Source organism: Pan paniscus, chromosome 13 (genome assembly GCF_029289425.2).
Source record: "Pan paniscus chromosome 13, NHGRI_mPanPan1-v2.0_pri, whole genome shotgun sequence".
NCBI lineage: Eukaryota > Metazoa > Chordata > Mammalia > Primates > Hominidae > Pan > Pan paniscus.
Genome location: NC_073262.2, coordinates 56134666 through 56159618, shown reverse-complemented (window position 1 = coordinate 56159618; position 24953 = coordinate 56134666). Strand labels below are relative to the sequence as shown.

Sequence of the window (24953 nt, the reverse complement as noted above, 5' to 3'; positions counted from 1 at the left end):
CTGGTGGTCATTCTGCGCTCCCCAGCAGCGGGGAACAGGGCGGCGGTGAGGAGTCTGGCTCCCGGCCAGGGCAATTAACCCTGGAGAGCTGCGATTCAACTTGTGGATCCCCTGGAGGGGCGAGGGTGGGGCCAGACGGAGAGGCCCTGGGATGACTGAGAAAGAGCCCAGCCTCAGGCACAGTAGCCGTCCTGGAGGCAGCATCCTTTGTTTCCTCTTATCGTGAATATTTTATATTTCATTTAGTCTCAGCTCTCAGGTAGGCGAGACGACAGGAGGGCCCCCGCGGGAAGATTACACTTCCGTGCCAGGCTCCGGCGGGAACACAGGATTACACCGCTAATGAAAGGAAGAGACGGCTTGGACAGCCTTTAGGGAGGGCGTCTCTACCCTAACCAACGTCAGCCAGGCGGCTTTGGGATGCTGCCGACGGGTGGGGCCGGGGGGCGGAGGGAAGGGGAATTATAAAATGCGAGGAAAAGTAGCTGCTAAGGTACACAGTGACGTTAGTGACGTTAATGCTCCCTAGGGTAAACAATTGTTACTAAAACATGAGATGCATTACTGTCGTTGTGATATTACTTTTTCTAGCAAAAAGACCACGTTGAAAGATTCAGCCAGTTCTTTGTAATTTAGTATGCCCCAGACCAGGCAAAGGGTTGAGAGGAGTTAGCCGAGGTCCTGAATGTGGGAGATGAGTATTACAACCCCAACTGGGAAGGATATTTGGAGTAGAACTACAGATGGCCGTTGACACATTTAAGGTTCAGAAATTCAACAGTGTTAGAAAGAAACGCCTAAAAACCGTGCCTGTGAAAATAACCCAAGGGATACAATAGCTTCGAGCATAAACTTGACAAAAGGTTTTGAGCAGTTTATTTTTATGCCTGGGACAGGATCCTAAATATTTTCAAGACTATAAAGAATCCACTAGGATGCTATATAGCAATTAAAATTTCAAACACTTCACAATGGCAGCTATAAGAGTAACTAAAATCAAATAATAATAAAGTGTTCCATTTACTCAGAAAGAAGCACAACTGGTGTAAACAATGTTAATGACTCAAAGATTGGGATCAAAAGTTTTGAGTGCCTTTAATGTCATATCCATTATTAAGTGTCCATTTCGCTCTCAAGTAAACCTTGTTAGAAATCACAACCTAGGATGTTTTTTTGAATTCTAATGGATATCAGGATTGAGAAGAGAGGATTTTGAAGTTTTGCTTGTTGTTCCTGTCTTTTAAACAGGTAAGGGTTTGTTTGCTTGTTTGTTGTTTTGGTATCTGGGCAGGGGCAGGGACAAGAGATAGTCAATAGGTAGTCAGCAGCAGTCTTGGAAAGCAATTTACTTTTGCTATCCGACAGGACAAGAAATGGCAATGTTCTATTTTGTAGACAGTTTCTGTGGCACCGAGTTAATCTGCTGCCTGCATGTTTCAAAGGGAGACACAAAGCAGAGCAATGGATTCTCTGGGACAAACCAGACACTTAAAATTTAACTCAGGCTGTGGCTGCAACATCCTCTGAGGGTCCCTTCTTCTGGAAGATTTATTAGCTCACCTGTGAATCCAGTACTCTGGTAGAATTCGATTTGGGATAAAAAAAAAAATCAGCTAGAGTGTAGAAATCTTGCATTTTACTCTGCTGTGTACGGGCACATGCTTAGAGTTTCAGACACGCGGAGGCTGAAGGAGGGGTCAAACCTACAGGTCAATTTTAAATTGTATAGAACACAGGTTTTCATTTAAAACAAAAGTCCTGAAAGTCCTGAAAGTTGAGAGAGGAGCCAAGGTTGAAGACCTCTATCTTCTCTATCTTGTTCCTCTTAATATTTCTTCACATCTCTTTCCTCTTCCCTGCATCTCAAAAGCAAAATGCAGTTTCTCTTTATCTCAACTATCCACATTTATTCTCTCACCCCCAGAAATTGTGCATGAAACAAGCCAAAACCTGCAAAATGTAGTCCTTAGATACAAAAGGTATGTGAACACAGCTTTGTAATCTATGATCTATGCACTACAGGGAAATGCACAGTCTGCAATGCACATAGCCCTGGAGACTACTTCCTGCCAACAACACTTCTCTCCAGCCCTTAGATCCATTTGTTACTTAGAGAGATGCCAAGTAGTTCTGGTTTTTATAGATGAGGCAATGTGTGCAAGAAGCTTTTTACACTCTCTATTCCCTGATGGCCACAGAGCAACCACTTTCTGGGGCCACACCATTCCCTCTTTCACTCTGCCTTTGACTCTCTTTGTCCCTCATTCTAACAACTGCTTTAAATGAAACATTTTAATCCTGCTCAGAATTTATGGAGTGTGGGTCCTTTCCCAGAGACATTCTCTAAGAAAAAAAGGTTTTGAAAGCCATTGTCTGTGTTTCACCTAAGAAAACAATGTCAGCCTTAAGAGACCAGAAGTTTAGATACATAAATAATCAAACAGGCAGGTTCTACCATGCCACACTGAAGTCCACCATTTGGTCAGTAATTAGTGGGAGTCCCTGAGAGAGAGAGACAGATTCCTCTAAAAGCTTGCTTGATCTGACATGGCCCAGGGGGACTTATCTGATATTTCCTGAAGCCCTTCTGGAAATACAGCAAATGCAGGGAGAAGTTTTCATGAAACACAGCTGGTGGATTAGTGGGATCTCAGGCTGGGCAGACAGCTAGTGATACCTCTTAGCTTAATTGGGTGGCCTCTGTATAAGTAGCTTAACCAATTGTTGATAAGTGTTCTTAAGATTGTTGATACGAATCTCCCCACTCTCTCTGAAAATGTAGCAAGAGCTTGAGTGCTGGACAGCTTTAAGGAAGTGAAAGCAGAGGTCACACTACTCTGTCAAGTCTGAGATCACACTAGTTCCTGGTAGATGGTCCATGATTTCTGATTTCCAAGCCATCCTGGCTTCTCACTGGATGCAAGTCAATCCTGCTACTGTGTCTTCCTATACTAACTCTGAATTAGGAAGGGAAAGACACACTGGGCTGAGATTTTAGAAATTTTGGTTCTGGTCACTAAGCAGCTGAATGGCCTGATCCCTAAAATAAGGAAGATGGGTTCTAAAGAACCTTCCAATTCTATGATTCCATTGAATTAATTGGTTTAACATGTTCTGTCTTAAGATGTTTCATAAATCTCTTAATTACGTGTCTTAAAAATATATTTTATCTTTCCAGTCTTGATCTTTTGTGTAGATGTTTTTCTCACAAAAGACAAGTGCTCCTCTACTGGAAATAAGTTATTTACAATAATCAAAGCAAAATTTCAGACACCTAGCCAGGCCAGAGTAGATGACAGTTTTTAACCTGATCGATTACGCATGATCTCACCAGCACCTTAAATTTCCAGGTCTCTGTGTTCTCAAAGGACAAAGCCATGAAAGTAAAGCCCATTGTACTGGGGAGTAAGCAATTCTTCTAGGTACGCATTCAGACTAATATGCACTGTTGTTTATAGAAACTACTAGGGTGTTTGAAGACTCTTTAACATCCACTTTTTCTCCCTAAAGCATTTTTCCTTTTGAGTTTCTGCAACAGCACACAGCACCTGTTCCACATGCAGTTTAGAGCCTTCCTTAACCCTGGCTTATTTTACTTCTCACTTTGGGGGTTACAATGACAGGAAAGGATTCCAGGGTTCGGTTTGTTCTGTAAGACTCAAACCTAATTTGAAAGCCTGTGGAAGCAGCAAGTCTGCAGCAATCCTCCAAACAGGAATCAATAAATATTTTTTCTACCTGTCAAATCCCATGTAGACCTGTGCACAATAGCTCAAATGGGATATGTTTTAAAAGCAGCTGCCTCAGTAGTAATTGTTTCCTAATGTCTGAATTTAAATGCTCAATAGTAAGTTGTTCCCACGGCCAATCTCACTTTGTTCTCATTTCCTGATATTTTTGTGTTCTTTTAAATGTTTAAAAGACTTGAAAGTCCAGGATTAACTTTCAGAAAAATTAATTATATAATATTATTATCAGTCATGTATCATTTATGGTGATCATAGTAACATACTTTGAATATATATGTATACATCTTATTTTTTGATTATTATTATATTTGAGAAGCTTAAAATACTCCAGACAGAGCTCCTCTAAGGACTGTTGTAAGGATAACTACATGTATTTTTCCCTTTTTTTTTTGTTATTATACTTTTAAGTTTTGGGGTACATGTGCAGAACATGTAGGTTTATTACATAGGTATACACGTACTGCCATGGTGGTTTGCTGCACCCATCAGTCCATCATCTACATTAGGTATTTCTCCTAATGCTATCCCTCCCCTAGCCCCCCACCCGCCGACAAGCCCTGGTGTGTGATGTTCCCCTCCCTATGTCCATATATTCTCATTGTTCAACTCCCACTTATGAGTGAGAACATGTGCTATTTGGTTTTCTGTTCCTGTGTTAGTTTGCTGAGAATGATGATTTCCAGCTTCATCCATGTTCCTGCATGTATTTTTAAATATTCCTCAGTCACATTGCAAACAGTGGCTTGCATCTAACCTAAATAACAATATACACTAAATGAGAATAAACAAAGCTTATTTTCATTTGTTTAACTATTTATGTATATTTTGAAGGGATAATGGATAGTTTTATTTTCTAAATATATTTAAGGGCATGCTTGCTGAAGTATTCTTGAGTGGGTAAATGCAGGTATAGAATGATCAATACTAAAAAGGTCAAGTGATCTGCAATAATGCTGGAAAAAATCCTGCCCTGCCTAATCCCATTTTAAAACTGGTTTCCATTAGATAGTAATATTTTATGACCTCATAATTCAAAGAGTTATATAGTGTTTCTCAAGCACTCATGTATAGATGGTACATTACTACTTATTACTGGAAAAAATGAGATGATTCCTTTCCATTTGAACCATAAAACACTGGCACAGACAAACACATGTAAGGGAAGGTATATACTCTACCCACAAGAGTAAGATAAGAAATTGTTCCTATTATTTCTAGAATTCATAGTAATATAAATATACACACATAATTATGCCATAGCCTACATGTTGGTATTTTTTATTACAGAGAGAGAAGGTTATAGTTTTTTTTAGTTTTTTAAATATTTGCTTTGTACCCTCACCAATTCCTCTTTCATTATGCACTCCTTCCCACACCCACATCTAAAGATATACTGCCCTGAAAGAGTCATTGATTTTTATCAGACCAAGACTCCAGATGTCTGATTGCTTTGGAAAAAGAATCCCTCTGGGATCCAGAGTGTCTCTTTTGCTTTATTTATTTTCCTACAAATTGAGCAGGATCATGTAGTTCGTATTCTAAGTAGTATTGATTAAGGCAGATGCATGCACACATATTCTCATACTCAGTGTTTCCCTTACTGTATACTCATGAAACATGTTTATTCTACTACAGACTAGAAATGAGCATCGCCCATTCCACATTCCCCAATTCTTTGTTTTACATTATTTATTTGTTTACAATAAAACAATGCATAGGAAATGTTGCAAGTAAATTGTCTCAAGATGTCCAGTAAAGAAGATTTATTTGAAGTGTCTGGAGTCTTACAATACATCTGTATCTCGAGATATATGCTTTAATCTTAATCTAAGAATCATAAAGGAAAGAAGCTGAAACCCTAAGAGAAAGAAAAGTCAAAGATTATATATTGCATAGGCTTGAAAATCTTTAAAAGCTAAGTTAAGAGAAATGAGCTGGGACCCTAAATTTGAAGAAGGTCAATGAAAACGAAAAGGACCTATCAAGTAAAGTCTCTAGAAATTTACAGGCAGATTCTAAATTCTCAAAATGGTGGCTAGAAACTTTTACATTTAGAGGGCTTAATAAAAGGATCAAAGACTGCTGAGAGGGAGGACTAAACATTGTGAGAATGTGGAAGGTTGTAAATTCCTTCTCTATTTCTCTTTTCTTCTCTGTGGAGTCTTGGAATGATTGCAAACATCCTGTCCGCTGGCTGAGTTTTCTTATATCCAAAGGAGAAAGAGGCCTTGCCAGGCCTTCTTATCTTTATCATCAATAAATATTTATTATTTAGTATCTATTATAGTCATGACTCTGCACTAGGTACTAACTTAGACCTTGGAAGTTTGGTGCAAAGAATCATGGAATTTAAAGGGGCCTTCTGTGCTAATATCCTATCTTCTGCTTAATCTGTTTGCACATGTCCTTCGGGATCTATCTGTGTGAGCCACACACTCTCCTGGTTTCTCCCCTTGAAAATGAAGTACTCTCTACCCTTCTCCATAATTAGCATGGGGCCTGAAATACTCAAACAATTTAATTTGACTTTTCCCCATGTCTTCAGGTAGCATACGCAAAGCTGGCTCCACTTTACATATTCAAACTCAAGATGAACATGAATATGGAAGGCCTGAAGAAAGTGCTCCAAATGAATATCTCGAGGCTACTTATAATTTTCTACAAATTCAGCTCAGGAACAAGTGTTTTATTCATTTCCCCCACTGTGAATTTTCAAGGACTGAATAATTAAGAAGATCAAGAGTAAAATTTCCTCCCCTACATTCCATAGATGAGCTTTCTAAGGAAATGATACATTCTTCTTTTAAGTAACATTAATGTCTCCTAATATCATCAAAGTTCAAGCTAGAATGGACTTTATTAATTAAGAATCTTTGGGTTACAATCAACAAAAATCTAGCTTAAGCTAATTTTAAATTAAAAACAATTTATTGATTCATGTAACTTGTAAGTTCCAGGATACAGGTGCATCACGCATGAAAGAAGCTGATATCTAGTGTCACTCAGACTCTTTCTCCATCTCTCAGAAAATCTCTCTCCACATGGTAAGAAAAGAAAAATACATGGATGCCCCTGGGCCCACACTCATATCTCATCAACTTAATAACCCCAGCAGAAAGAGATTTTTTTCCTGGGAGAACTCTGGCCCAGTTGGCATCTTGTGTCAATTGCTGAACAAACCGCTGTGACTGGGTGGCTGCAGGAAGAAGGGTGTACTCAGTCAATGACCAGTGACACCCTTCTGGTGAGAGGAGAGAGAACATGGGGGAGGAGAGTTGGTTCTATTCAAACCAATCTTCTGTAGCTCCTGTGAGGATACAAGGCCATGCATCCTCATAGGAGAAGGAATTCTAGTATCAAAAAAAGCAAGAGGGCTGCTGGAGGACCTATAACAATGGTCACCTAGCTCAATGGATCCAAAGCCTAGAGACAGTATGTTATTTCCTACGGTTCCACACAGCTAGTCAATGGTGGAGCTGGTAAGGGGATCTATGTCTTCTGACTCTTAATATTTCTTTTAAAGCTATTTATTCTATCAACTATTTCAGCAAGGATGAGAAAAGAAAAAAGACTTTTATAATTTTTTTCAAGGTTCTCTGTGTTGAGTTGATGTAGCTCCAAGTGCCCTGGACAATAGCTCTGAATTTCTGGGGCAGGTATTGCCACCACCTTGCACCTGGGCATTTGGATCAGTCATTTGACATCTCTCTTTGCTCATGAGAATAAAATCATCTGCCTTCCCTGGACCTAGCTAAGTTTAAATATTGATTTTATATGAAATGGTAAATTTTATGTTAAAAAGTTAAGCTCTGTGACTCTCCATGAGATGGATAAAATACTCAGCATTACCCAAACTGATTTAACAAACTTATTTTGATGGAGCCTCTCTCATGACCCATCTTGCTTGGAAATGCTGCCCAGTAAGCACATGAAATACTTTATTTACTTTTCTTGGAAACATTCCTAATTCTGTTTTTAAATTGCTCCTCATATCCTAACCCAGAGAGTTGGCTTAGCTTTCTCATGCGCATGGAAATTGAACCGTCATTGTTCATTTCTTTGGGTTTGCAGCTGCTTTGCCTGTTCCACACTTCTGATGAGGAAAATTACCTTCCTAACTGTGACTGTCTGCTTTGCAAGTATCATCTCCCGCTCTGAGACTTGCATTAGTGGACTTCTTGATTCTTATTAACAGGTGAGGGGATGGGGTTGCTGATGGTGTGGTTGGAAGAGAAAATTTCTCAACCATAAAGACTGGTGTGTAGGAGTTTGTTTCTCATGCAGCTCATCACCACAGGCAAACTTACCTCCTCTACAAATTTCCAGCTGTGAGACCTGAATCTGAGGCTGGAGGCACAGTGTTCTCAGTAAAGCATCTCTGTGTTTGCAACATACTTAATGGCCTCTAAGGCACACTTGTACACATATAAAAGAGCACTCTCATTTTTAGACAATATATCCTCTTTTTCTTGGCATGATGGTCCTCCTATATTTGGACAATTTCTTTTTCAGGAATAACTTTATGAAAACAAATAACTTCCAATGGTTAATAATATAAGCCATTCTCCTCTAGACATGATTTACTTTGTGAATAATTCTTGATTGCTTTATACCCAATAGCTAATTATCCAGTTATTACTCAGCGATAGTTTTTCCATACCACTAATTTCCTCAGTCAGTGTTTGGTAGTCTCAAGATTGGACCACTGTGGCAAAATTCTTTTCACAGTGATTTATAACATTGTGTTCTTACTATGACCCAGTACACCGTGTGCTACCCTAGTGTATTTGAGGAGAGGTCTCCAAGCCTACTTGGATTTTCTTTTTAAAAATTAAATATTTAAGATTTTTGATATTTTCTCAATGAATAATGATTTATTTCAAAATGTTCTTTAAAATTCCCTAATATTTAGAATGTTTACAAGTAGAAAATTTTAGAGATGCCAAAGCAAAAACTCTGGTAAATATCAAATGTATTATTTAAACAATAACAATACATAAAGAACCAAATTATAATACTGAAAACTTGAAAATTGAAAATTGAAAAGTATTCTCCATTTCAAAGGAGAATGTGATGAACGATTCGTTTAGATTTTCTGTAAACATTTACTTCCAAATTAAAGTAAATTCATATCTGTATGTTATATGAGATGGTGTGCCTCAGTAGTGTTGTACAGAGACTAAATTTGACTGAATTCTTTGCATTTGGTCAATGTACTTTAATTCTCCAAAATCATACTTCCATTCTACAAAGCAAACAAAGACTTCACGGACTACTGAGATAAAAAGCCATTCAAAGGATGAACCTTGGCAATTTAATGTTGAGTTCCATTTCATGCTTAATGTGCTGTGTAGAGAAAGAAAGAAAATGTAACAGTGTTCCATGATTCAATGATTTTTGAGATAAGAATATTTTCAATTTATGATTCCATGGTTCAGAAAGAGTGCGTAGATGCTGAAAGAGTGCAGTGAGACACATTTTATGACCACCAAGAGCACTGTCTTCTTAGAGTCTAGGTTACCTGGCACGTAACAGTCACTTAATAAAGATTGAGTGAAGTTACAGAGTTTTAATACTCCTGCGTTTCATTGAAATTATATGCTGGAATATTAGACTATTCTATAAACTCTTCTGACTTTCTTCTATCCTGTTTTCAATTAATAAATGAAAAGTTTGTATGTTAAGATCTTACTCCCACACTGATTCCAAAGCATGAAATCACCATACGATATGGTCTTATTTTCTGATTCTCCTCTCACTGTTTTCTTCTAATCGGATTGTATTGTTGACATGGATAATTTTCAAATTCTGTTCATGGAAACTTGGTCAGCATCAAATAAATTCTTGTTGATACTTATCATCATCCATTTAGATAAGTGATTGACTGCAGTTACTGCTAGTATTAATCATATTTGGTATTTTATGGATGTTAGTTCAAAGTTTTCAGAGTGATGTAATTCTAGAAGTTACATCATCGCATTCCCATGAAAAAGAAAATGGAGGGAATGAGGGGCTAGTAATTTTTCCAAGGTCATACAGGTAAAATGTTCTTATGCTAATCTAGATTAAAGATGTAAATCTAGATCTGAGAATATTACAAACAGCATTTTCCTCTCTGCCATTCTGCTAATTCTTTTGGTGAAGGATGGACAGTAAGGACAGTTTCAACTTTCTCACACACATGGTGCTTTGTCATTAACAACTTGGATCCACCCGTACAGCTTTGGGTAATGATTTCACATAGAGGATACCCAGAAAAATTGATCATTTTGGTAGATCTAGAGTCTGCTAGTAGCAAATGGCTCTAGGAGGTGGGGATGTAGATTTTAGGAGGAAATTCAAAATGAGCCTCAACTTGTCCAATTATATAGCCCCTTACTTGGAAATGTATACAGGTTAAAACATATATATTTTCCGTTTGGACTCTAATTATAAAGGTCTCTAATGTTCACATATATCATGTTGCTTAAATCATTTTCATTAAACTCCACCAATAGTATAATTTTGACTAAAATGTTTTATTCGAATATGTTGGAGTTTATTTCATGATATCAATGAACATGCCTCATAGTTAAAAGACTTTTTTGTGGACTATCTGTGCTTGCAAAGTTATATTTTTTTATTGAGCACTTATTATAAATTTCCCCTATTCTAAGCACTTTCCATGTGCTGGATCACACACATGGGAATGAGGTAATCTCCATTCCCATTGCTGAGGAAATTGGAGTGCAGAGGGATAATATGTTTATTGACCACATTTAGATACAAAAAGACTCTGGGAGACCTGAGTACTGGTCTGATTTTAATATGCTAAAACTTAACCCAGAAAAATACAAGGTCCTGTATTTGAGTCTAAAACAACTGCCCAAGTACAGAATGAGAAAAATGTGTCTTATCAACAGACTACAAATATAAAAGATGCAGAAGTTTTGCTGAAGAAGAAGCTCTAGAAAAGTCAATGGAATTTTGAGGATGCCAAAAATAGTGAACTTAATCTGCACTGAGGGAGGCACTGAACCTCATTAGAGGAAAGCAAGGATCCAGCTCCCCTCTGTTTTTGGATTATTACAATCTTAGAATGGGTTCTGGGCCTAATACTGCATTTTTACAAACTTGTAAACAAACTCAGATATATTCAAGAAAAAAAAAAAACTAGAAAGCAAGGATTCCAACACTATGTTAGATTAAAAATGATCAAAAGAGTTGGCAGTATTAACCACTGAGGAAAACAATAAATAAGGCCTCAGGGATAATATGATAGCTGTCCACCAATATCTGAGGAACAGACACAATCAGGGGGGATTACATTTATTTAGTACAACCCGAAGTAGTAAAACTGGCAAGAGTGAGTAGAAGCAGCTATAAACAGAGGATTCAAGTCTTAACAAGCAAGATCTTTCTAATGGTTGGAGCTTTACAAATATGAAATGAAGTGCTTTGAGAGAGAACAAATTCTCTGATACTGGATGACCATGCAGAAGAGATATTGCAACAGAGATACAAAAATTAGATGGATGGTTAGACTGGATCTTTGAGTTTCAATCCTGTGATTTTTGTTTTAATTCTAGGCTCTTTCCTTTTGAACAAGAAAGAACGGGCACCGGGCAGGTGGCTATGCTGTCTGATCTAAACAAGCAGCAGCCTGCTCAGGATCTTTGGAGAAAGCCCACCCTGAGTTAGGAGATTTTGGCCGTTACTGAAGTAGCAAGACCTGTAGACTTTCTCACTCACATGTGACTTTTTCTTACATCTTCCTTATTGTGCAAAAATCATCTTTTGTTTCACCTTTGCCATATATATCATAAATTTCTGATCTCACTTTGAAACAGGCCATTCCTAATTGATTTGTCCAGAAGTTACACTCAAAATGGCTTTGCGATTATTTAACTGAAGCAGGTGCAGACATAGCCTCTCAGCTTTCTATAAATTCAAAGACTAGTCCTTACATTAAGCTCCCTACCTCTAAAGGAAAATTAAACTGGCTCAGAGGCACCTATTTATCCAAAACAAAAGGATCCTTGAGGTACAGACTCATGGATTTAACAGGATTTTGTTTCCTTACTATATGAGTAAAAGGTGATAATGGATAAATCATTCTTTCTAATCTGGCACAAGATGTAGTCCCAGCCACACTAGATAATCAAATGAAAGAAACATTTTATTGTTACTTGGGAAGAAAACTTAATACCTTTATATCACAAGGCTTGAGAACAAACACAGAATCCAAGTCTGTAATTTTAGCATTCTATTTCAGAATCTGCACAGAACTGGAAAGAACACAGACCATGCTCTGAAGGATATGAGGTTCTTGCTACTGTGCTCTTGAAACTCCAAAATCTCTTTCAACAATACTGTAGTTGCATACTGTGTCATACCTCCAAAGAAAAATAGTTAGAAAAAAATTTCCAACAAGAGTAATGTTTCAGGCTAGACTCCTCTCCAGGTGGTAGAGGCATTCTTAGTAGACACAGACATGTGGAGACATGAAGATCACCTTTCTGAATGCTGATTGATCCTGTTCATCAAATTGGAAACAGAGGAGGTAATAGACTTCACCACTGTGGAGGAGACCACTTATTAATTTTGAATCAAAATCAGTACTGTTAGAATTCATACTACTGTGTTGCCTATGTCTAATCCCTGGCATAAGAACTGTAGATATGCATCTTCCAGTATGTAACTATCTACTTCTTGTACAGTTTATATTATTCTTCGTACATCACCTGCTTTTTATTATTTTTTATTTCAATAAAGAAAATGTTACACTTGCATTGGTTAAATATCTTAATGATATATTTTATATTTCATAATAAAACAAGACCATGGAATCCTAAGACCCGAGTTGTCTGTTTCTAGGTGATATCACCCTTAAACATAACTTATTATCAAAAATGTTCTGACCTAATTTTACAACATGGTGTGACCTTACAGTCCTGTATTCCAAAGTCACTGCAATCAGCATTGTCATCTTGATATCTTGCTTAAATACTGCTCGCTATAATATAATTTTATGTCCTGTCCTCAGAGTGGCCTTTATTTTGAAATTTTGCCAAGAACAACATTGTGAGTGCTAAGAGTTTGATTAAACATAGCCCGGAAGAATGTCTTTCAAAGGATACATCTCACCCAGTTTCCATTTATAAAACACAAAGTAGCATATGCTTTGCAATGACAATAAATCATCTTCAAACTTAGACTTAAAAATAACAGACGATGTGGTCTTAAACTCTGATCAGAGAGAGAAATGCTTCCTAGAAGGAATCTTGTAGTTTATCCATGTCATACATCCCCTGGGCACCTGGAGGCACAGTGATGGGGTGGGAGAGGATCCCAAACATGTGGCTAACATACAAAACGGGTGCTCAGGACTTTCTCAGCTCTGCTGTATCTTCAGCCCTGAGACCTCAACCTAAAGGCTCATTTTTGTCCAGTTTCTGAGTCAATTTTGACTAAAGTAGAGCACATAACAGTAGCTTCCAGGTGACCAGCTAATGGGATCTGATTGATCTTCAGGTACCTGGTGTGCTTAAGGTGATGCCTGGACAATCTTTTGTCCAGAGAACCACAGCTTTTCCACCTGAAGTCCACTTGTTTGTCTAGTCTACTCATATGTCCTGGCTTCTGCAGCACACTGGGCTACCTCTGATACTGCTGAAACTTTCCTCTTCCAGGGAACTGGAATTTCATTTGGATATACACCTAATTGTTGCTTGGGAGAGTCTAGAATTGTGATACCATCACCTCCCCTCATAAAATACCACTTTGGAACGACTACTGTTTTGTCTCAACTATTACAGCACATGCTCTTGGGTATTTAGAACAGCCAGAATCAAGTTCAAGTTAATCATACCTCTATGGATCCAGAGATAAGGATGGTCACTGACTCCCCTCATCTGTAGCCATGATTACAGTTGAGTTAACTTCTCAACACTGTTCATGTTCTCTGTTCCTTTTCCATTCCTCTAATCTGCTAGAAGATCCTAGCATGCTTTTGAGCCTAGGTTTCATATGCTACATCATGCTGACTACTATGAATGGAAAGCAAAAGATAGATGGAGTTGGAGGAGGGATTGAGGGGTTCTGCAGGCTCACTTAGTGACTTTGTTTGGCTATAGGCGCAAGGCAGGGAGATACATCTATTTAGTCAACTATATATTTCTGCTTCTCCCTGTATTTACAAATCTAATTAGATCCTAGGCAACGAACAAAGTGTTCAGAGAGAGGCTACATGTTCGATTAGAGACTGAAGAGGTGACTTAAGTGCTATTTTTGTCCTGAATTTGAGAAAAACACTGAATATGGCCGCTCCCTAATACACACTTGGATTTGGGGTGGGTCGGCTAATGGAAGTTCTTAAAAACATTACTAAGATATCATCATATTTTTCTTCACTATGCAATTCTCCCACAACACCGCAGGGCAAGGTTGAATTACTTTTTAAATTATTTATCATTCTGTACTCTCTGGTTCACTCATCTTTCCCTTTACCTGGATTGAATAAAGAGTTGATTTTATGTGGAAGAAATTCCTAGAAGTGAAGAGGGTGAGGCTATAAATTACATTTTTAGAGAAATGTCTTTCCTCGGGATAAGAGTAAAAAGATAATCTTCAGTATACAAATGTTTCATTAAATCTTATGTGAGACAGGGTAGTGAATCATAAGATCTCTGCAAAATCTTTCCAGAATCTATGAAAAGATACAGCTACTGTTTATATGCCAGTGATTAGAAGTTATGGTTTCATGCAACAGTATTCTGGCTTAGCCTATTTATGAGCCAGGACCAAAGGAGATTCTCCATCACTTTCATATTTATAGACAAATCTTCATATTTTCTTATTGCAAGACAAGTCTTTTGAACAGTGACAAAGTTTCAATTCCTTTGGGAGTGGAGGCTGCATAGTATGGCTCGGCAAGTCTAATTTAGATTTCATTTCCTTTGATTCTAAACAATAGGGAAGGTGAGTGTGAAATGACTTTGGTTCCTGACACCAGTTGCATAGATTTATTTCAGTGATTGATTAAAAGATCACATGGTTGTGCTAAGCATTGCAAGGCTGCATCAATCTTCAAGAGAGATGAAACTGCCATTGATTTTGCCTTGCTGTCCTAGAAAGAAAATTCTGAAAGACTCCATCCAGCTATTAACAGGCATAAGCAGAGCTAATAGTTGCTACAATTGCCAAGAAATTAGAGTATGAAAAGAAGAGGTCCATTGGACAATATTCTCTTTTTATTTAAAAAATGCCTTCATCTATTTTACTTGATCAAATAATTTTACATTTAAATGCAGAAAATATGAATGATTACTGTAGTTAATAACAAAAAGATATATTAGAAATATGTAAACTTCAAGAAATAATTTAAGATTTTTTTACCTACTATTTATATGTACGGAGGGAAATATCAATTTTTATTTTGTTATTTTGAATTACAGAAGTGCATGCTGCTGTTAAAAATAAAGTTCACTGTAACATACAAGCTTCTAGGAAAAAAAAAGTAAAAATCTCTATCTATTCCATAAAAGCTCCCTATGGGATGCGCAACAGTAAAATTTGGGATTTTAAGAAAGTGAAAGGAGAAAAAGATCCAGGTGGCAGCAGATACAAATTTTACTCTACAAACTCAAATATACAAATACTGTAATTTTATTTTTCCATAACTTATAGAAGGAGCTCTCATAATATCAGAGCAGTTCTTCCCCTCCATCTCACCCACCTTCTTCCTCAGAGTTAAGTCTATAGTTGGGAGCTCACAAAATGCAAAGGCTTAGGGAGGAGCACACATGGCATCTTATTCTCGTTCTTATCTTTCCATTGTGGCATCTACTGAGGTGATTCTTGTCTAATTGTTCTGGGTTGTGGATTTGCAGAAGTCCCTTCCCTGTGGAGCCTTGGCAGGTCAGATGACTCCCAGTATTAAGTTCATGTCATTCTTGGACAGAGGAGATGTATTATGATCTTCCCTTGGGAGTACAGGAATCCTTATACCACTCCGGCACGATCCTGGGTGTCCTGACTTTTGAAATTAACCCAGACTCATCTGCCTAGACATGACATACAACTATTTCTTGTCCAGAGAGGGGCCCCAGTCCTCACATCTTTTAAATATTCAAACCCATCTTTAGTCTGTCATTACCCTACCCTGGGCTTAATCTGGCTTTGACCCAGGATGGCTGAAGGAAGGGGTTCTAAGTATCTTTCTTGCTTACTTCATTCTATCAAAATCTTACTGCTCACTCTTTAACTCTTCTTTTCTCTCTGGTGGGGAAGTGGTCAGAGTAGCATCTTCTAACTTTCATGTGTTCTCCCAAATTTCTTCTCCATTTTTTGAGTTCTTTCCTTTTTTTCCTGCATGTTAAACTTCTGAAATTCAAAACTCTAAAAACTGACTACATTTTTCCCCTCTTCTCTCTAATTTGCCAAACTTTTGGTGAGACATGAAGCAAAAGAGACAAGCTGTTTAAAGGAAGGATTAAGGCAAATAAGAAAATACAGTGAAGGATATACAATTGATAAACCAAAAACATTAAAGCAAATTATGAGTTAAATATTACTAAATATTGCAAAAAATTACAGAAAAGTGATACACCACAACTCTGTCATGTAAACAGTGAATTTTTTCTTCCTATTTTTCACCAAAAAAAGTCATGTTAAATTTATAGATGGAAATCTGCAACTTACTCTATTTCCTTTAAACAGAATATTATGGAAATTCTTCAAGTGTAATTCATACCAGTCCCCAATTTAAAAGCAGCTACCTAAAATGATGTATCTGTGGCTGAAATCAAACCAGTAGACAGTGGTATTCTTGTGCCAATTATGTACAATCCATGTCCACTCTGATTAATGCATTCTATTTAGTCAGCACCAGGGCTGCACTGTTGTTTATTTTTGTTATTGCTTACTATTTTTACTATCACCCCAGCGTGTATCTTAACTTATTAATCATATGGATACTCAAGTGGTTTCTAATTTGTTGCTCTTTAAGCCCACACTGAATATCTTTGTATATATAACTCATAACTTAATAATATTACTTCTTAGGTATAAATCCAATTTTAGGTTTAGAGAAATTCTTTCACAGGTAAATAAGAAGATCGGAATAATGATGGTCTTCTTCAGTATTGTCTGTAATCACAAACAACTGAAAACTATCTAAAGGTCTAATCGTGGGTAAACAGACTGAATAAACTGAACGAATTATATAGCAGATAAAATGAGTGAATGAGGTCTCTATACATTTATCAGTATGAGTTGATCCTGAAAACATAATGTCAAGGAAAAAAGCAAATTGAATGTTGTTACATAACATACAGGTGACTAAAAATAAAATTATACTATATGGTTTTTCATGCTATAAATAACTGTTAAGAGTATTGAAATAAGTACTTCAAACACATTCAATTTGTGATACAGGGTGCTGAGCCTTAGAGAGAAGTGAGAAGAAATTCAACTTCATCTGAAATAAGTTATCATAAAAAGATCCAAAGAAATATCACAAAATAGCAACATTAGTCCAAATATACGCATATTTTATCTTATATGTATCTTACCTAAATGCATTTATTTTAATTTAAAAATCCTCATATACCATAAATTTTCTTTTGAGTACCACTTGGTTGCATTTAGTATAATTTGCTGATACCTTTCATACAGCTGTTTTGTGATTTCATTTTTAACTTAAGATTCATTGGAAAAATTAACGTATATAGTTTTCTAGTGATTAGATAACCTTTCATTATGCTCTCCTTATTTTGCTTTGTTTCTACACAATGTGGCTTTAGTGGTATCTAATTGTTTTAGCAAGTCAATGAAATTTAATTTGACCCAAACATATGCAAAACTTCTATAAATACCATGAGGGCATTAGTAAACAATGTGAGATCTCTACTTGTTGTCTTTAGTGTTGTGTGAGAACGTTCTTATGTGTATTTAAGTGTGTTCCTATATGTTTGTTTGTGTTCATGACTATATCTGAGAGTTTTAGATTTAAGCTTCATAGGATTTTGTTATTTCAGTTTCGCTTTGTATTTTTGTCAGATTTTGCTCTGTCAATATTGACCCCATGTAATTCATTGCATATGGGTTTATAATGTGAAAGGTACTGGGTGTATCTTTTGTTTGGTTGGTTGGTTGGTTTTGTTTTTTTGTATTGTTGTTGAGAGGAGGTTTTGCTATGTTGCCCAGGGTTTGAACTCCTGGGCTCAATGGATCCTCCCTCTCAACTTCTTGAGTAGCTGGGACTACAGACACACACTACTGTGCCTGGCAGATTCTTTTGTAATCAATATAAATGATTCCTTTTATTTTCTAATACAGTTTTCTCTTAGGTTTCATGCCATATGACTCTCATGTTTCTATCCTTAATTTTTTGTTGGCATTTGTCTGTTATGTTATTATGTTCCCTGTTTTTCTTTTCAACATATTTTATGTTTTGTCATACTATTTTTTAAACATCTAGAGAAGTTATTCCTCTCACATTTTGTCCATGAATTTCCTAATGAGTTTCATGAAACCTTACATCAATTAGTATTTTTTTAGTACCAAATCTAAACTAGTAGCATTTTATTTGTGGCACTAAGAAACAAGCATTGGAGGGAGGGAGACAGTGGAGGAAGTAAATCAGCAAAAGTGCCCAGTTTGACCCTAGATTTTAAGAGTCATATCTCCTAGAAACAGAGAAAGAACAAGTAAAGGCCAATAGTATGGAATTTATAATTTTTGTGATATTCAAAGAAGGAAGATATTGCTCACTGAAATTGTTGGAGCAAACTTCATAGATCTTTTTAAAATAGTTACTGAATGAAAAGAAGACCATTTTTGATTTGTACAGGGGGAATAACATAAACAAAAAAATAATTCACTCATTCATTCATTTCAAGAAACATTAAATAACTACTTTTTCCAGAATTGAGATAGGCTTAGGGAATACAACAATGTACAAAAATGGCTCCCAAATATGAAGCCTAGAATCTGTCCGCAGATTATATCACCCAAGTAGATGTAAAACTAAGTTCTGGGTCTAAGAAGTGAAGTGTTGCATCATCAATAGTGGGGAAAATCTGGCTAGGAAGGCTGGGAGAGGGTTTCCCAAAGTATAAATGTTAAACTGAGGGAAAAAGAAAGAGTGGGCAGTGACCATGAAAGAGAAGTAGGAGGGAGTTTATTAGACACAAAAAATGATGTGTGCAAAGACCCAATGGCAGGGGGAACTTGGATTGTTCTGCCTCTCTTTGAAGCTCGAATGAAAAGAGAAATGGGTTTTGTGGTATGAGAAGTCATGAGAGGTTCACAGATGTCGGCTGAGGTAGGCATTTTAGATCTGGCTAAATATTTTGATCTCTGCATTAAAAATGACAAAAAAAACTACTGATTTTTTTTTTAAAGCAAGGATTTGAGAGTGGAATAAGGGTGATTGTCTTTTTGGTTTGATCAATATTTGCATAGAAATGATCTTCCTGGCTTTCCCTCCATGGAGAATAAAGTCACAGATGAAGAGAGGCCATAGAGGATAAGAACTACAGCAGAAGTGCAAGGTTAGAACTTATAGTAGTTCTGTCTAGAATGGTAACCATTGAAACAAAAAGAGCCGTTTGTAATTGAACAATGTTTAGGAGGTAAAATCAGTAGGGCTTTAAGATAGATTGTATGGGGGATGAGGTACTCCAGGGTTTCTGGCCTCACCAACAGGATGGGGAGGGTATGGAACATGAGGTGATCATGAGGTTTGTTCTGAACATGACCAGAGTCATTGACAATGGAGTGTATATGCAGGAATGGCAATGATAACAACTTAGAAACAGCTGAAAATGCCTAATGGAGAGTTATGCAATAAAAATTAAAAGCATTAGGCGAACACAGAAAAAAACAGGAGAATTGAAATTCAGGCAGTGATGTTAGAATCACACACAACTAGGTTGAAATCCCGATGATTCTATTTACTCAGTGATTTTTTTTTAAGTACATAATTACCTTTCAGAGTCTTGGTTTTCTCATTTTAATGATGTGAAATTGTATCTACTCATAGGGTTTTTATGAGGGTTAAATGAAATAATATGGATGAAGTGTCTAGTTCAATAAGTGCTTAATAACATTTTTATTTTTAAAAGAGGAGAGAGAAGCAAACTCCCGTTTTCAATTTGAGCTGCAACCTTATATATTGATCATATAATAGTCTCCATTTCTGATATTTGAGAAAATAAAGAGAACGGATGATATATCTCTAGTTAAATACTTTTATTAGCTATATCTGTTCTCTAAGTACTAGTCTGGCAGGTAGGCAGACATTTTCCTAATGCAACAGTAACTTATACATTTTGAGACAGATTTTAAAAGTATTTACCTACTTTATGAAAGTTGTCAAAATTACCTCCACATAAAACACAAGTGAATTGCTTATTTATTCTAACAATCCAGTTACACCAAAATATATGGAGCTCAGAAGGCATGAAATCTTCAGGCTGAGACCAATGGGTGCCAAGGAAACAGGCAGCCACCCGACTACTCTGTGTCAAAGGACTCAAGAAAGTCAGCACTTGCTCAAAGTAGGAGAGGAAGGACTGAACATATAGAAACAGCCATTTTGAATCTTGACTTCCAGAAAATCAGGCACTGTGACAGCACCAGATCTGCTCTAAGCTCTCTAGTTCACATAGTTCCCTCCACTTCCTGTTTGATGCCTTACAACTGATCCTTTGCATTCACTTATATTATCCGCCTGGACCCTGCATTCATCCGCATGTGTAATCCAGACATTTCTTTTGCTAACACTCATAGTTAACAACCCAGGCTCTGAGGCGAGATAGCCTAGGTTCAAATCCTGGTTCTGATACTTACTATCTAACCATGACAAGTTACCTAACCTCTCTAAACTTAAGATTTTTCATTTGCATGATAGGAATATTAGTAATACTTAATTTACAAGTTGTTATGAGGATTAAAAACATATATAAAGCCCACAGAACAGAACATAGCAACAGATTGGTGCTCATGGCTAGGTACTGAGGAAGTCAATAGGTACTAGGTGTTCTTCTGAAGGTTTCAGTACACACAAATGGATATCTTAGGGATCCAACTGTTCTCAGGAAGCCACTCCAAGTAAACATCACTCCCTCCCTTGAGCTTTCCTTAACCAGGCTTTATCAATGCTCAGCCACATATTAGCACACCCAGACTTCAGCATTTCCAATTCATGTTTTTTCTTTGGAGGATAGATCAAATCTAGGTTCCATAAAAGCCTAGAAAGGGCCCATTTTGGAAGACTCTAGGAAAGGGACCAGCATTTTGATGCAATTTCAGTATCTCTGAGATGGTAGTACTGATAGGAACAGGAGCAGATACATTCTAGGCAGAAAAGGGCGGGTCCCTGGAGAAACTCCACCCTCAAGCCAAAAAGCCTGAAATCGTGGCCCAAAGTGAGAACTTATATCCCTGTTTTCCTGCTTGAATGTTGCCTTTTCCTAAACCACCAATGGCCCGCCCCCTGCCCCATCATGTGTCTATAAAAATTCCAGACTCAGCTGGTAGATGGAACTATGGCTGGGCGTCGCAGAGAAGTGGCTTGGCCTCAGAGGGACAGCTTGATGATGCAACCGGAGAAGAATTTGGCTGGAGAGGGCCGGACTTCAGGGGGCTAGTACCTTCTGATCAGTCCCATTCTCAGCTCCCCTTCCTGCTAAGAGCCATTTTAATTGGCAATAAAATGCTCCGCATTTACCATCATTCAATTCACTTGTGCTACCTCATTTTTTTTATTTTTTATTTTTGGACACTAGGCAAGAGCTCGGGAGCCACAAATGCAGACACAAAAGGCTGCCACACTGGCCCTTCGCCCTCGCTGCTTGAGGGCAGCTACCTCACATGAAAAGGCAAAGGGTTCACTGAACTGTTAACACTTAAGCTGTCCGCGGACAGCAGAGCTAAACGAGCACCATAACGCGCCCTCTGGGGCTTCAGGAGTCGTGGGTACCCTGCCCGGATACTGCTGCGGGCCTGCACGGAGTTCACTCCAGCCGGCACTTAAGCATCCGTCTGGTTCCTGTACCCGTTCACCTATGTGCTCCCTCCCACGAAGGGTGGAAGGCAGTGGGTCCGAGTCAGTGGAGTTTGATCCTGCCGGCACCCAAGCAGCCAGCCGCTTCCAGCACTCATTCACTCGTTCCCGTACTCATTCGCTCATGTGCTCCCTTCAGGGGAGGAGTTGAGATCCGTGGGCTGAGTAAACGAGGCACCCCTGGGGCAAGTCCCACAGAGGGGTCAGGGAAATATTCTACTTCAGTACTTCCCAGCTGCCTTCTTATTTTATTCATCCCATTAAAGGATTTTACTCCTATACTTGTATTCCTTGAATTTAAATTTTATCCCTTGTTTCTTAGGTCTGAGAAGTTATCATAATATGAAGAAGTTCACTGGAATTATAAGAACAGATTTTTAAAGAACTGAATGAGAAAAAAATGCAAGCATCACCTAAAACAAAGAAAAGAAACAGAAAATCCTTCTTCCTTACCCAACCCTTCCTTCCTATCCCCAATGTAAACACTTATTCACTTTCAGGTTATATTCTTCCCCCACTCAAAAAAATCAGGTTTACTCAAATATACATGTATATACATTATAAGTTATAAATGGAACCATACTACACACCTCTTTCTGCAGAACTTTACATATAAAAATATATACATATCAATCTTTTAATGTCTGCACAGGATTATATTGTATGGAATATTATCCATGAATGATTTATATAACTAATCCTCTATTGTTACAATATTACAAAGAATGTTGGTGCGAGTACACTAATGTGTGCCTGCACATACACACACATACATACATTCATAGGTCTTGACATACTTTTCATTCAAGACATGTTGAAAACCTGAACTAAGTAGCAGTGGAGAGGAGAGATATGGAAGGTGTATGAAATTGAACATACGGGGGACCAAGGAAATCTAGGACAATTCCCAGGTTTCTTTCTTTCTTGGACAAATGTAATGTGTAATGTAACGTAATGTGAATGCATTGTAGGATCACATTCACTGAACTAAGGAATGCTGGTGTAGAAACTGGTTTTCACAGGGGAAATAATGACTTCAGTTTTTTATAGGTTGTTTCAGTTGTCCAAGGAGCATCCAAGAAGGGCTTTCTAGTAAGTAATTAGATACAACTGCCTGAAATTCAAAGAACAGGTCTCAGCTGCCAAGTTTATTCTGCAGCAGGCTGTGAAAATGGACAGTCTCAGAGTTTACTAGCCAGGTCTAGAAATTACTTAAAGTAGGATCTGGATGAGTTAGTAAAGAAGCTAAAGTTAAGACTATAAGACAGTTCTATATATATATACATAATTTCAACTTTCATTTTAGACTCAAGTTACCTGGGTATATTTTGTGATGCTGAGGTTCGGGGTACAATTGATCTTGTCACCCAAGTACTGAGCATAGTACTGAATAGTTAGGGTTTCAAGACTTGCCCTTCTCCATCCTTCCCTACTAGACCCCTCTAATAGTGTCAATTGTTGCCAGCTTTATGGTCATGATTACCCATTGTTTAGCTCCTGCTTATAAGTGAGAACATGTGGTATTTTTTAATTATTTTTCTGCATTAACTTGCTTAGGATAATGGTCTCCAGCTGCATTCATGTTACTGCAAAAGATGTGATTTCATTCTTATTTATGGATGCATAGTATTCTATGGTGTATATGTACTACATTTTCTTCATCCAATCCACTGTTGATGGGCACCTACTCTGGTTCTACGTCTTTGTTATTGTGAATAGTCCTGTGATGAACATATGAGTGCATGTGTCTTTTCGGTAGAATAATTTATTTTATTTTGGCTATACACCTAGTAATGGGATTGCTAGGTTGAATAGTAGTCCTGTTGTAAGTTCTTTGGGAAGTCTCCAAACTGCTTTCCACAGTGGCTGAACTAATTTACATTCCCTCCAACAGTGTAAAACTATTCTCTTTTCTCTGTAGCCTTACCAGCATCTGCTGTTGTTTGACTTTTTAATAATAGCAATTCTGACTGGTGTGAGATGGTAACTCACTGTGGTTTTGATTTGCATTGCTCTGAAGATTAGTGATGTAGAGCATTTTTTAATGTTTGTTGGCTGCTCATATGTCTTCTTTTGATAAATGTCTGTTCATATATTTTGCCAATTTTTAATGGGGTTATATATTGTTTATTGTTCAACTGTTTAAGTTCCTTATGGATTCCAGATATTTGGCCTCTATGGAAAGCACAGTTTGCAAATATTTTCTCCCATTCTGTGGGCTGTCTGTTTAGTCTGTTGATAGTTTCTTTCGGTGTGCAGAAGCTCTGTAAGTTAATTAGATTCCACTTGTCAATTTTTGTTTTTGTAGCGATTGCTTTGGAGGACTTAGTCATAAATTCCTTCCCAAGGCCAACATCCAGAATTGTGTTTCCTAGGTCTTTTTTCTGGGATTCTTGTAGTTTGATGTCTTACATTTAAATCTTTAATCCATCTTGAGTTAATATTTGAATATGGTGAGAGGTAGTGGTCTAGTTTCATTCTTCTGCATATGGCTAGCCAGCTATTCCAGCACCATTTATTGAATAGGGTGTCATTTTTCCACTTATTAACTTCGATGGCTTAGATCAGATGGTTACAGCTGTGCAACTTTGTATCGGGGTTCTCTATTCTGTGCCATTTATCTATATGACTATTTTTGTGCCAGTACCATGCTATTTTGATTATTATAGCCTTATAGTATAGTTTGAGGTCAGGTATGTAATGCCTCCAGCTTTGTTGTTTTTGCTTAGGATTGCTTTGCTTATTCTGGGTCTTTTTTGGTTTCATATAAATTTTAGAATAGTTTTTCTCTGGTTCTATGAAAAACAATATTGGTTGCTTAATAGGAATAGCTTGAATCTGTAGATTTCTTGGGGCAGTATGAACATCTTAACAGTATTGATTCTTGCAATCCATGGGCATGGAATGTTTTTCCATTTGTTTCTGTCATCTATGATTTCTAAGACTATCATTCTATTATGATTTAAATGATAATACTAGATAGAAGGAAACTACTTTTGTATTGAAATGCTGTATAATAATTTATTTCACTGCTGTAAAATATTTTATTTCACTTAACACTAAATTCATATGATACTCATATTCTTTTTCTTTTTTTTGAGATAGAGTCTCACTGTGTTTCCTAGGCTGGAGTGCAGTGGTGCAATCTCAGC

The 24953-nt window shown here is 37.3% G+C and overlaps 1 protein-coding gene across 1 annotated transcript in view; it reads right to left on the bottom strand.

The window, feature by feature from the left end:
• Nucleotides 1-24953, bottom strand: part of GALNT13 (polypeptide N-acetylgalactosaminyltransferase 13) — a 1108472-nt gene that overhangs the window by 962411 nt on the left and 121108 nt on the right. The gene's annotated exons all lie outside the window — the stretch shown is intronic.